Raw genomic sequence first — 12,241 nt, 5'->3', positions numbered from 1 at the left:
GGGATTAAAGGCATGCGCTATCACTGCCCAGCTACATTTGGCTTTTTTGAGACAGGGTTTCTCTGTATAGCCCTGGCTGTCCTCGAACTCACTCTGTAGACCAGGCTAGACTTGAACTCAAGAGATCCGCCTGCCTCTGCCTACCAAGCACTGGGAATAAAGGTGTGTGCTACCACACCTGACTGACATTTTCTTAACTAATGATCAATGTGGGTGGTGCCCAGGCGGGTGGTCCTGGTTGGTATAAGAAAGCAGGCTGAGCAAGCCATAGGGAACAAGCCAATAAGAAGTGTTCTTCTGGGCTGGAGAGATGGCTCAGCGGTTAAGAGCACTGACTGCTCTTCCAGAGGTCCTGAGTTCAAATCCCAGCAACCACATGGTGGCTCACAACCATCCGTAATGAGATTGGATGCCCTCTTCTGGTGTGTCTGAAGACAGCTACAGTGTACTCATAAATAAAATAAAAAAAAAAAAAAAAAAAAAAAAAGAAGTGTTCTTCTATGTCCTCCGCTTCAGTTCCTGCCTCCAGGTTCCTGCCTTGATTTCCATCACTCATGGTGCATATATGGACATGTAAACTGATAAACCCTTTCTTCTCCAAGTCAGGATGTTTTATCACAGCAACAGAAAGCAAACTGGGACATAAGGGTGGACAAGACACCTCTCTAGGTAAAGGCGCTTGCTACCAAGCTAGACAACCTGAGTGAGTTTCATCCCCAGGACCCACAAAGTGGAAAGAGAAAATCAATTCTGTCAGGACCGTTACCCCGCCCCTTCACACACTAAGTAAATGAATACAGGGGCTCGAGGGACACTTAGCACTGGCTGCTCTTCTAGGGGACATGGGTTCAACTCCCATTACCCATAACTTAACCACTGAGCCATCTCTCCAGCCTCTAATTTATTTTATTTTTATTTTTATTTTATTTATAAGTACACTGTAGCTGTCTTCAGACACACCAGAAGAGGGCATCCAATCTCATTGCGGATGGTTGTGAGCCACCATGTGGTTGCTGGGATTTGATCTCAGGACCTCTGGAAGAGCAGTCAGTGCTCTTAACAGCTGAGCCATCTCTCCAGCCCCACCTCTATTTTTTTTTTAAATAGATTGAATAGATGTAAATATTCCTAGACTTACATTGTGGGTTAAATAGTGTATGGGAAATTTCTGCCTTCCTCTAAGTTTTGCTATGAGCCTAAAACTGCATCATAAACTTAGTCTTAGGCTTGCGTAGGCGAGGTGGCACCATTGGTACATTGCTTGTCTTGCAAACTTGAGGACCTGTGTTCAAGTCCCAGGACCCACTTAAAACTAACAAAGAAACCACATGTAGATATGGTGGTGGGTGCTTGTAATGCCAGTACCAGGGAAGTGGAGACTGGGATTCCTGGACCTCACTGGTACACCAGATCAGCCTAACATTTGGCCTCAGGGAGGGAGGGAGAGAGAGAGAGAGAGAGAGAGAGAGAGAGAGAGAGAGAGAGAGAGACCTTGTCTCCAAAAAAGGTTCAGAACAATTAAGGAAGATACTCAATGTTCACCTCTGATTTCAACATGTATGTGCAAACACAGCACAATAATAATAACAACAACAATAATAATAATGTCTTAAACAAAGACTCCATGGTGCTAGAGTAAATCTTCCCTTCCCCCCACCTCCCACACTTGAGTGAAGCCCTCCTGGCTTCTCTTGTCTTGCACAGGGATGAGCTGTGCACTGGCCCATGCCTGCGCCTTCCCAGAGTTCCTGTCGGCATATGGATGGGACATGGTATTTCAGCACATTTCCTCTTCCGCATGGCCGCCTTTCATCTTGCCAAGTTTTAGAACTTTGTCTCATTCAATCATCCGTGGCTCTATCTTTTCGCCAGAAAAGAACATTCTGAGTCTTCATGGAGAACAGAGACCTGTGGCCAGGCAGTGGTGGCACACGCCTTTAATCCCAGCACTCAGGAGGCAGAGGCTGGCGGATCACACAGTTTGAGGCCAGCCCTGTCTACGGGAGTTCCAGGACAGCCAGAGCTACACAGAGAAACCCTGTCTTGGAAAAAGAAGTAGCGTGGATTCTGGATGACCATAGGGAAAAGGGGCAGGTTCAGTACAAACAGAACCGGAGGGGGTTCCCTGGGATTTGTGAATCAATAGACCCCAGCCCCACCTCATGCCTCCAAGACACACAGGAGCCAAACTGGAGGGCACAGCCTGAAACTGTCAGAAGGAGTCACAGGGGAAGTGGCCTGAAACCCAGCCTGGGGACCTGTAACCATTTGAGTAGCCACCGTCCCCTGGCCCCTGTGCTTAGGCATCGGGGAAGTTATACTGGCTTTTTAAGTTTTCCATTATTATTATTATTTTACTTAGTCACATAACACCCTGCTCACTGCCCCCCCTCCTGGTCATGTTCTGGCTTTTTAATTATTTTCCTGCAGTAGATAATATTCCTAATGTCATTACATTTTTTTCCCCTGAAGATTTAAGGGGACATGTCAATAAAAGATCTTGAAGCCTGAACCTTCCTCCCTGAGACAGCGTGCCATTTCAGTGTGTTTATGAGGAGAAATACTGATCCCTTTTTTTCCCTTACATACTAATTTTTTACACACTTAGACATGTAAAATGTTTTTTATTCTTACATTCGTCTATTTATGGGAAGAGGCACATTCATAGCACATGGTGGGGGTCAGGGTATAACTTGCAGGGATCAGTTCTCTCCTTCTACCATGTCTGACTCTGGAGCTGAACTCAGATCTTTCATCTTGACAGCAAGTGCCATAAGCATCTGATTCATCCTGCTCATTTTTTTTTTTTTTTCCGAGACAGGGTTTCTCTGTGTAGCTCTGGCTGTCCTGGAACTCACTCTGTAGACCAGGCTGGCCTCGAACTCAGAAATCTGCCTGCCTCTGCCTCCCGAGTGCTGGGATTAAAGGCGTGCGCCACCACCGCCCGGCTTCCTGCTCATTTATAATCTTGACTCAAGTGTATTACCCTGCGTTGACTATGAAATCACCGGGTCCTTTCCCACTGCCTGTACATCTTACTACTTTATTTATGTAAAGATTTATTTATTTATTTTATATATATGAGTGCACTGTAGCTATCTTCATGCACACCAGAAGAGGGCATCAGATCCCATTACAGACGGTTGTGAGCCACCCTGTGGTTACTGGGAATTGAACTCAGGACCTCTGGAAGAGCATTCGGTGCTCTTAACCACTGAGCCATCTCTCCAGCCCCCTTCTTGCCACTTTATTCTAACAACTGAACGGTATTCCATAGTAGGACTAGTTAATACACCCAAGTCCAGGCTTTCACCGCACAGGCCACTAACCAAGGCAGGAAAGAGGTCACCTGAGGAGGCAGGAGGGTCCTGTGCAAACAGACTGGTGGTGGCATTTCAGACAGCAGCCAGGTGTCGGCCCAGCAGGCCGGCCAGGTGGTGCATCTTTGATCTTAATTGCTTTGTCAGGAGGCGATCCACGGCCCCACAGATTCCCAACAACATTATTTCCTCAAGCCTTTTCTTGTGGCTGATTTTCTTGTCCACTTTCAGTTTTCAACACATGAGACACTGGTCTGGGGGGTGGGGGAGCAGGGGTAGCTGCTCTGGGATCCTCTTGTTGATAGTGATAAAAGGTCACGTGCTTCCTTTGCTTGATTTGGATGACAAGGGTCCTGGGAGTTTATCTGGGGTCAGCAAGAGGTCAGGTCTTCAGGCTCTGCTTCAGTTGTGCCCCGTTTTGCTTCAGCATCCTCTGTCGACGGCCTGTCAGCTGTTGGTTATAAGGGAATTGGAAATAAACTTCCTGGCTGGTACTCGGCTACACTCAGTTCAAGAATGCTTCGTGCCAAAGGTCCATGGTCCCGGATTTGTTGTGTAAAATGAAGTTACACGTTTTAAACTTTCATCTTTCCTTTTCTTTTTCAAGATTTACTTACTATCTCTACTTTATATGGCTGGATCTTTTGCCTGCATGTCTGTCTGTCTGTCTGTCCATCACATGTGTGTGCCTGATGCTCAAGGAAGCCAGAAGAGGGCATCCGATCCCCTGGAACTGGAGTTACAAGTGGTTGTGACCTGTCATGTGAGTGCTGGAGAATGAACCTGGGTCCTCTCGAAAGAGCAGTCAGTGATCTTAACTTCTGAGCCATATCTCTAGCCTCAAATTAATGTACTTTAAAAAAAAAAACATCAAAATTAACAATAGACAAAGCAGGGTTCATTCAGAGAAGCCCATCTAGTGCCTTACTTGGCTTCTGCATTGTGTGTGTGTGTGTGTGTGTGTCCAGTGTGCACACTGAAACCAAATGCCAATAAGTAAAAGGACTGGTTTTTGGTTTTTTGTTTGTTTGTTTGTTTTTGCAACTGAGCCTCACTATGTAGACCAGGCTGGCCTTAAACTCAAAGCAATCCCCCCACTAGCTCCACAGTGTTGGGATTAAAGTTATTCTTCATCATACTCTGTCCTAAAGGAACCAGTTTTGCATGAGAGTGACCATTTATATGTTGGCCAGTTGCAAGGAAATGGGAGATCTAAGTCCTAAGATTTCCCTGCTATGGAAACCTGGGTGAGGAGACGCCGGTGATTCAGGCCTGGGTGGAGAGGACATCATCAGGTGTTGTACGTCTTCTCAGCTCCTCAAAGGAGGAACTTTCAGGGAATATTGGCATGATCAGAAAGTGGGACCTTATTTGCTTCCCGAGGGCAAAAGTTCACATGTCAGAGCCCTGCTCCAGCCCAGGTGTCAGCGTGTCTGTGCTGGCTAGTATATGTCTACTTGACCCAAGCTAGAGTCACCGGCAAAGACGGAGCTTCAGTTGAGGAAATGTCTCCATAAGATCGGGCTGTAGGCAAGCCTGTAAGGCATTTTCTTAACTAATGATTGATGGGGGAGGGCCCCACCCCAATGGACACCCATGGGCAGGTAGTCCTGGATACTATAAGAAAGCAGGCTGAGTGCCGGGCGGTGGTGGTGCACACTTTTAATCCCAGCACTTGGGAGGCAGAGACAGGCAGATTTCTGAGTTCGAGGTCAGCCTGGTCTACAGAGTGAGTTCCAGGACAGCCAGGGCTACACAGAGGAATCCTGTCTCGAAAAACCAAAAAAAAAAAAAAAAAAAGAAAAAGAAAAAAAAAAAAGAAAAAAGCAGGCTGAGCTAGCCAAAGGGAGCAAAAACCAGGAGGCGTCACCCCTCCATGGCCTCTGCATCAGCTCCTGCTTTCAGGCTCCTCACCTGTTTGGAATCCTTGATGATGAAGAACAGTGATGTGGAAGTGTAAGTCAAATAAACCCTTTCCTCTCTGAGTTGCTTTGGTCATGGTATTTTATCCCAGCAATAATAACCCCACCTAAGGCATATTCTGACAGAAGGCAACTTCAAGTCCCTGAAAAGTAGCCTAGGCATCTGTGTATCATGACCACAGGTCAGAAGCCACCCGTGGCTTAGCTGTTTGGCTACCAAAGTGAGTGGCTTTTTAAACTTATGAGTGTTTGCAGGCATGTCTGTATGCGCATCTGTAGATGCAGTGCACACAGATGCCAGAAGAGGGCGTTAGAACACCTGGGATTGGAGTGTGAGCCTCCCAGTGTGTGCTGGGAACTTTATCCATGTCCTCTGGAAGGATTCTTAACGACTGAGCCATCTCTTCATCCCGTCCTTAGGAAGAGCTACATACCCACACAGAGAGGTCAGGAGGTCTCCGAGGAGCCTGGAGGCAGGAGCTGATGCAGAGGCCATGGAGGGGTGCCGCCTACTGGCTTGCTCCCTTTGGCTAGCTCAGCCTGCTTTCTAGAGTCAATTCTTTTGAACTCAGGTCTCCAGCTTCGGTCAGGAAGTACCTTTACCTACGGAGCCATTTCACCCACACTGTGAACAACTTTTAAAGTCATGGCGGGCCAGTGACTGTAGCCAAGGATGGTGATGCACTTTTGAGAGCTATCTCAGCACTGAGGAGGCAAAGAAGGAGGGTCAGAAGTTCAAGGCCAGCTGGGGCTACAGGAGACCCCCCCCCTCAAAAACAAATCAACAAAGCAAGTTACCACAAGCACAGGAAACAGGAATGTATAGCCAAGCTTCCCTGTGGTCTCCAGTCTATTCTGGAGATGAAGTCACCAACGCATTCTTTGCCCCTTTTGTTGGTCTGTTTGTAGGGGAACAACGCTGGGGACAGAACAGAGCCTTGGGCGTGCTAAACAAACACAGGGTCCCACTGAGTCACACTTTAGTGTCAGGGGAGGCCACTTCACAGCAGCCTTGGTCGTGCCTGGGCCTTTATCCAGCCCAATGGTCACTCAGGCAATGATGTGGCATTTTGGTCAGCCAGTTTCCACTGGTGGGCACGGGGCAGCTTCATGTCTGTGGTCCCGTGTGGGTACCACAGTGAGCGTTGCATGGGGCTTGCCAGGACCCTGTGATTTCAGAGCTCATGGAGGAGACCCTCTGCTGGTCAGAGGGGGACACATATGGGTTTATGATTGAGTGACCTGCCCTACTCCATCTTGAGCATTCCTGGTCTCCCTGGTCACTGCTCAAGCAAAGGTGGAGTGTGGAGGCCACAAGCTGTTAGCTTATAGCTAGAATGGAGGACCATCTACAGGCCAAGGTTTCAGGATTGCTTCTGTCTGTGTTGATGCAGATGTCTCCAGATGTGTGAGCAAGATCTGGACAGAGGGCTTATCTCAACGAGGTCCTTCTGTGGCCTCTGTGGCCATTCAGATTGCAAAGCAGAGCCTTCTACACTCACAGGCTTGGAAGTTCTTTCTTTCTTGTTTGTTTTTAAGACTGGGTCTCACTATGTACTCTGGCTGTCCTGGAAGTCACTCTATAGACCCGGCTGGCCTCAAACTCACAAGAGATCCACCTGCCTCTGCCTCCCAAGTGCTGGGATTAAAGGCATTCACCATTACGCCTGGCTTTTTACTTTGATTGAAACTGGAGACGTTTGGAAAACAGCCAGCCTTCCAAGAGGTGAGCTGGGTAGGTGCTTCTTGCAGAACTACCTCATGTAACATGAGTATTGTCCTCCAAGGCCAGCCAGGGTGGGAGCCGGACTCACACGATCCCATTTCCCCTGAGCTGCTAAGGTAGTCTGCGCTCACACTCAGATGCCCAGGCTGGAGGTTGGGACGCTGGCCTCCTGGCTTGTACCTGGTTATCTCCCTGTGTACACAACCAGAGGCTAGGATCAATCCCAAGACGTGTTGGCGCAGACTTATTAAAACTGAGCCCAAGCCACATGGCTAGCGGTACTGCCCAGCCACAGGGGGGACAGGCAACCCAGAGGGTGTCTGGACCATCCTGAGATAGGCGAGGAGTGAAAGCAAAGACCTCTTTCTAGCAGGTGTGGTTTGTGTAAGGATGTCAAACCTGAAGTCCCAGGGAAAATTACAGAATTTACAGAACAGAAATGGCAGGACCCTGATCAGACTACATCTGAGTCCTGTCCACTACAGGGCCGTAGCAAACAGCACATTCCCTTGGTACACAGGTCAGCTGAAATCAAGTTTTGGTTTTGAGTTTGCAAACACAATCCAGTTTCTTTGTATCCTATAGCCTCTCAGAGTAATTAAGAACTACTGTCAAGCCTGGCAGTGGTGACACACGCCTTTAATCCCAGCACTTGGGAGGCAGAGGCAGGCAGATTTCTGAGTTCGAGGCCAGCCTGGTCTACAGAGTGAGTTCCAGGACAGCCAGTGCTATACAGAGAAACCCTGTCTCGAAAAACCAAAAAAAAAAAAAAGAAAAAAAGAAAAAAAAAAAAAGAAAAACCAAAAAAGAAAAAAGAAGAAGAGGAAGAGGAAGAAGAAGAAGAAGAACTATTGTTAAAGGTGAAGTGTTGGCCCCTCAGCACCCCTCCTCAGGCAGCTGTCCTCCAGGAAGGCTGCCCCAGACACCTAACCCAGCCCTCAGCTGGCAGAACAGGTCTTGAGAGGAGGTTGTCACTCCAGATCCCCTTTGCAGCCAGAATTAACCAGCAGAGGCTGCGTGCCCTCCCCTCCCCCACCCTGAACATCTTCCGGGTAATGGCAACCTGTAGCAGGCAGACATAGGCCTCATCGATCCCACTGGACAGTTCAGAAATGACATCACTGGCCAGAGCCCAAGAGACAGTAAGAGACAGCCAGGGCTATGTCCTTTGAGTGACAAGCCATAGGGCTTTTAGCTGGCTTCTGAGGGCCCCCATCCCAGGACTGGTACCCTGAATCTGTCTCAGGGTACCTCATGTCCCTAGGCCCAAGAGACACTTTGGTCTCCACTTTACTGGAGTAGGAAAGCAGAGTCTGAACTTTGAAATAAAGAAGATCTGCTTGGGTAGCACATAGTAGGCACTCAACAAGTGTTCCATGGATGGAGACACACAGTAGGCACTCAACATGTGTTCCATGGATGGAGACACACAGTAGGCATTCAACATGTGTTCCATGGATGGATACTACATTGTATTTACCACAGGTGAACGTAGTCAGAGCTTTGCTTTCCTCCAGACTGTTCACACTGCTGCTCTTGGCCAGGCAGAGGGAGGTGAGTGGGTGGGGGTGACCCTGAGCTATGGCCGAGGTAGGGGTGTCTCTTCTTGGGAGGGGCCAGCTCCACATGGAGAGATGCCTCAAAGCGGCTGGCTGCCAGGCTAGCCCCAGCTGAGAGGGGATCCGAGGTGGGCTGGTGAGGGTTCTTAAACATTGTTGACTCCAGAAAAAAGTGCTCCATCCGTAGCCTGCTGGTGAGGATGTGGTGTCTAGAGTGTAACTCGTCACTGCTGCATTCAGGCACTGTGTTGAAGCCTGAGGAAGGGAGGCACAGAAGCAGAACTGCTTCTTACACCCTGGCACCCTCCCATCATGCAACTCGGCAGGCAAGTGGAGAGACAGGATTGCAGAAGGCATCGGGGCTCCTGGGGAAGGAAAAGGGCTGGAGGCTAGCCCTGTCCTGGAGATGCCTCCTCAGAAAACCAACTGCAGGGATCTCAGCTGCCCAGTGGCGTCATCACTCCTGTGTCTACCTCAGCTGGGAGGGAGGACAGCCAGACCATGTTGTTGCTGTTGTAGCCTAGGCTGGCCCCAAGCTTACTCTATATCTTGAACAGTTTCACTAAATGAGACTCAGCAGGGATACATTTCACCAAAGAGACAGGAGAGGGGGAACTGGGTAGAGCCCCACAGCCAGCACAGGTCTAAGTGTGGCTGGATTGGGCAAGCCTCAGCCAACCACAGGGAGGCGGGTCCTTGCAGTGGAGTGAATGAGCCCCTCTCAGCCCCTAGGCCCTGGAAACAGGAGCAAGTCACTCACAGAGGCAGAAGGATAGCCTGCAACAGAGCAAGGGTAGCCTACTCACTCTATCCTGAAAGAGTGACGGGGGGGGGGGGAAACATGGTGGCATGCCCCAGTAAACCTTGGGTCTCTCCTCGATGGAGGGAAGGTGGGAGTTACCCACTGTTAAACCTTCTCCTCCTGGCCAGGCCAGGCCATACTGAGGAGAGACATTTCCAACAGTGACCATCAGATGGAACAAGGCACCAGAACAGGGCAGTAGCTGCCAACATGGGCCCTCTGCCCAGCCCTGCCAGGAAGACCCCAGGGAGGTTCAGAAGACCTGTCCTGGCACATGGCGCCCTTCCTTCTAGAGCCCCCCCGCCCCCAGCTTCCAGAGCCCTGTGTGCCCTGGACTTTTCCTTCTACCTCTGCCTCCCCTCTGTCCGAAGCCTCCCTTCCCCTTCTCCACCAGGCTTAGCCTTTGGAATGCGCTCCCAGCCCAGCCCGTGTCTGCAAGGCCAGCTGTGCACGGAGGATGCTCACACACCTCAGCCCAGCTCCAGCGTCAGACCCACTGCCCAAGCGGGATGTGGTAGCACTTGGGAGGAAGAGACAGGAGGAGACAGTTCAAGGATATCCTCGTATGCTTAGTATGCTTGAGGCCAGCCTGGGCTATCTGAGGTTCTATCTCCATAACAGCAATAAAAGGATCTGGGGTATAGTTCAACTGGCAAAACGCTGACCATGGACACACGAGGACTTGAGTTCAGTCCCCAGCTGCGATATAAAAGAATCCAGGCATGGTAGTCCATGTTTGTGATCTCAGTGCTGGGGAGGAGGCAGAGACATGCAGATCCCTGGGCCTCATTAGCCAGCCTGCCTTGCCTCATTGGGGAGTTCCAGGCCGTGAGAGACCCTTTCGTAAAAGACAATATGGACGACTCCTGAGGAACATCCAAGGTTGACCTCTGACCTCTAGCCTACACACACGCGCACATGCATGCGTGCACGCGCACACACACACACACACACTACCTGCTTGACACCTGCCCATTGACTGTTTAGATTGAATGACTACACACATAGTCGGGGAAACACTGCTGAGCACAGTGGCCTCCGTACCCAGCCCCAACTTGTCACCTAACTGCTGTCTCCACACCCCTCTTCCTTCCCATCTCCCCACAGCTCATTACTGACTGACCTACCTGCACTTGGGATTCCCCTTCCCAGTTATCCGCTCCCCACCTCCAACCCAGAAAGCAGAGCCAGGGTTGGTTTTTCTGTTTATAATTTAAGATTTGTACCTGTAATTATTTGTGTACGTGTGTGATGGGTGCATGGGTGGGGGGTGTGCCTCAGCATGTGTGTGGAAGTTAGAGGGTGACTTGTAGGAGTCAGATGTCTCCTTCCACCATGTGCATTCCAGGGTTTGAACTCAGGTTGTCAGGCTTGGCAGCAAGCCCCTTTACCCACTAAGCCATCTCACCTGCCACCCCAACTATACATTTTATTATGGCTGAAATGTTAACAGTCATGCCTCTCCCCTCTCACTATAGATTTTGTATTTGAGAAATGATCTCACTATGTATACCCGGCTGGCCTGAACTCAGAGATCGAGTGGGGTGTGTGTGTGCTACTTGGCCTTTTGGCCTTTTATACCCAGCTCTTCTTTCCTTCCTTCCCTCCTTCCTTTCTTCCTTCCTTTTTTCTGGTAGGTTCTCAGCTTGAAGTCCAGAACTCACCATGTATTCTTGGCCAGCCATGAACTTAGTATGCCCCAACATCAGTGTCTTTACTACTCAGATCATAGGCATGCCCCACCATACCTGGCCCGTGGTCTGTATGTTCTAACACACATATCACAGTCAATCTACGCCCTGCCCTGCCTCAAAGGCCCATGGCTTCTTGGTGCATTGGTAACCCTCGGTCTCCGTTGGCCTTAGCACAGCCTTTACCCACCTCAGGCCTTGCAAATGTGGTTCCCTCATCTCATGGTGATCGCCACCTCATTTTCCTGTAAATGCCACCTCCCTGAGAACCCTCCCCTGACCTCTCTGCCTCAGTGGTCCTCACCTCCTGTAACGTTATGGTCCGTTCTTCCTCCTATTCCCATGTCCCATGCTCCCAGAAATGAGGCTCTGACTCAAAATATACTTGTAAGTACCTTGGCCATCTAGCTAGGCTCTTCTCTGACTAGAATCATAACTTAACCCATTTATTTGAACTTACATTCTGCCTCGTGGCTGGTTACCTGTGCTCAGGTACCATGTGTCTGTCTCATCACATCTTCCCAGGCAGCTTCCTCGACTGGCTCTGTCCCAGAATTCTTTCTCCTCCCAGATGCCCCACCTTCTATTTCCTGCCTAAGCCATAGGCCATAGGCTTTTTAATTGACAGGTCCATCAATACAATACATTCTTTACTCCTTTCATCCCCACCTGTTATGTTCAACCACGACCTCCCCTCATCCTACTTTGTGTAATGCTTTTGCTCTGTCACTTGGTCCTTTTATGTCCTTTCACAGAGCAGGCTTGATGCGGGTCCGTGGTACCCACCGGCCTCTGCCAGTTTAGTGCCTGCACTTAGTTGACACTCAGAGACTATTTGTTGAGTGAATATAAGATCACGGGCAGGATGGAGGAAGGATTGAACTCCAGACCTCTTTGATGTCAACTGTTGTCTTTCCTGTTCTTCTACACCGTTCTGAGCAGCCAAGCAGAAGTCAGCCTCAGGGCACGGGGTCAGAGTTCAGCTGTCATCAGCCCACATGTTGATGATGCCAAGGATCGAACCCAGGTCACATGGTAAGCAAGTGCTCTACTTCTGAGTTCCATTCTAAGCCTTAGCCACAGTGCAGCATCACATAGGTCCCCAAGCCTCATACAGACATGGTTAATACTCAGATACATAAATACATACATACATACATACATACATAGATAAATACATACATACATACATAGATAAATACATACATACATACATACATA

The sequence above is a fragment of the Grammomys surdaster genome, unplaced genomic scaffold, assembly GCF_004785775.1.
Source record: "Grammomys surdaster isolate TR1022 unplaced genomic scaffold, NIH_TR_1.0 166, whole genome shotgun sequence".
In the NCBI taxonomy this organism is placed as follows: Eukaryota; Metazoa; Chordata; class Mammalia; order Rodentia; family Muridae; genus Grammomys; species Grammomys surdaster.
The sequence above is the reverse complement of the archived record's forward strand: the minus strand, read 5'-3'. Positions refer to the sequence as shown.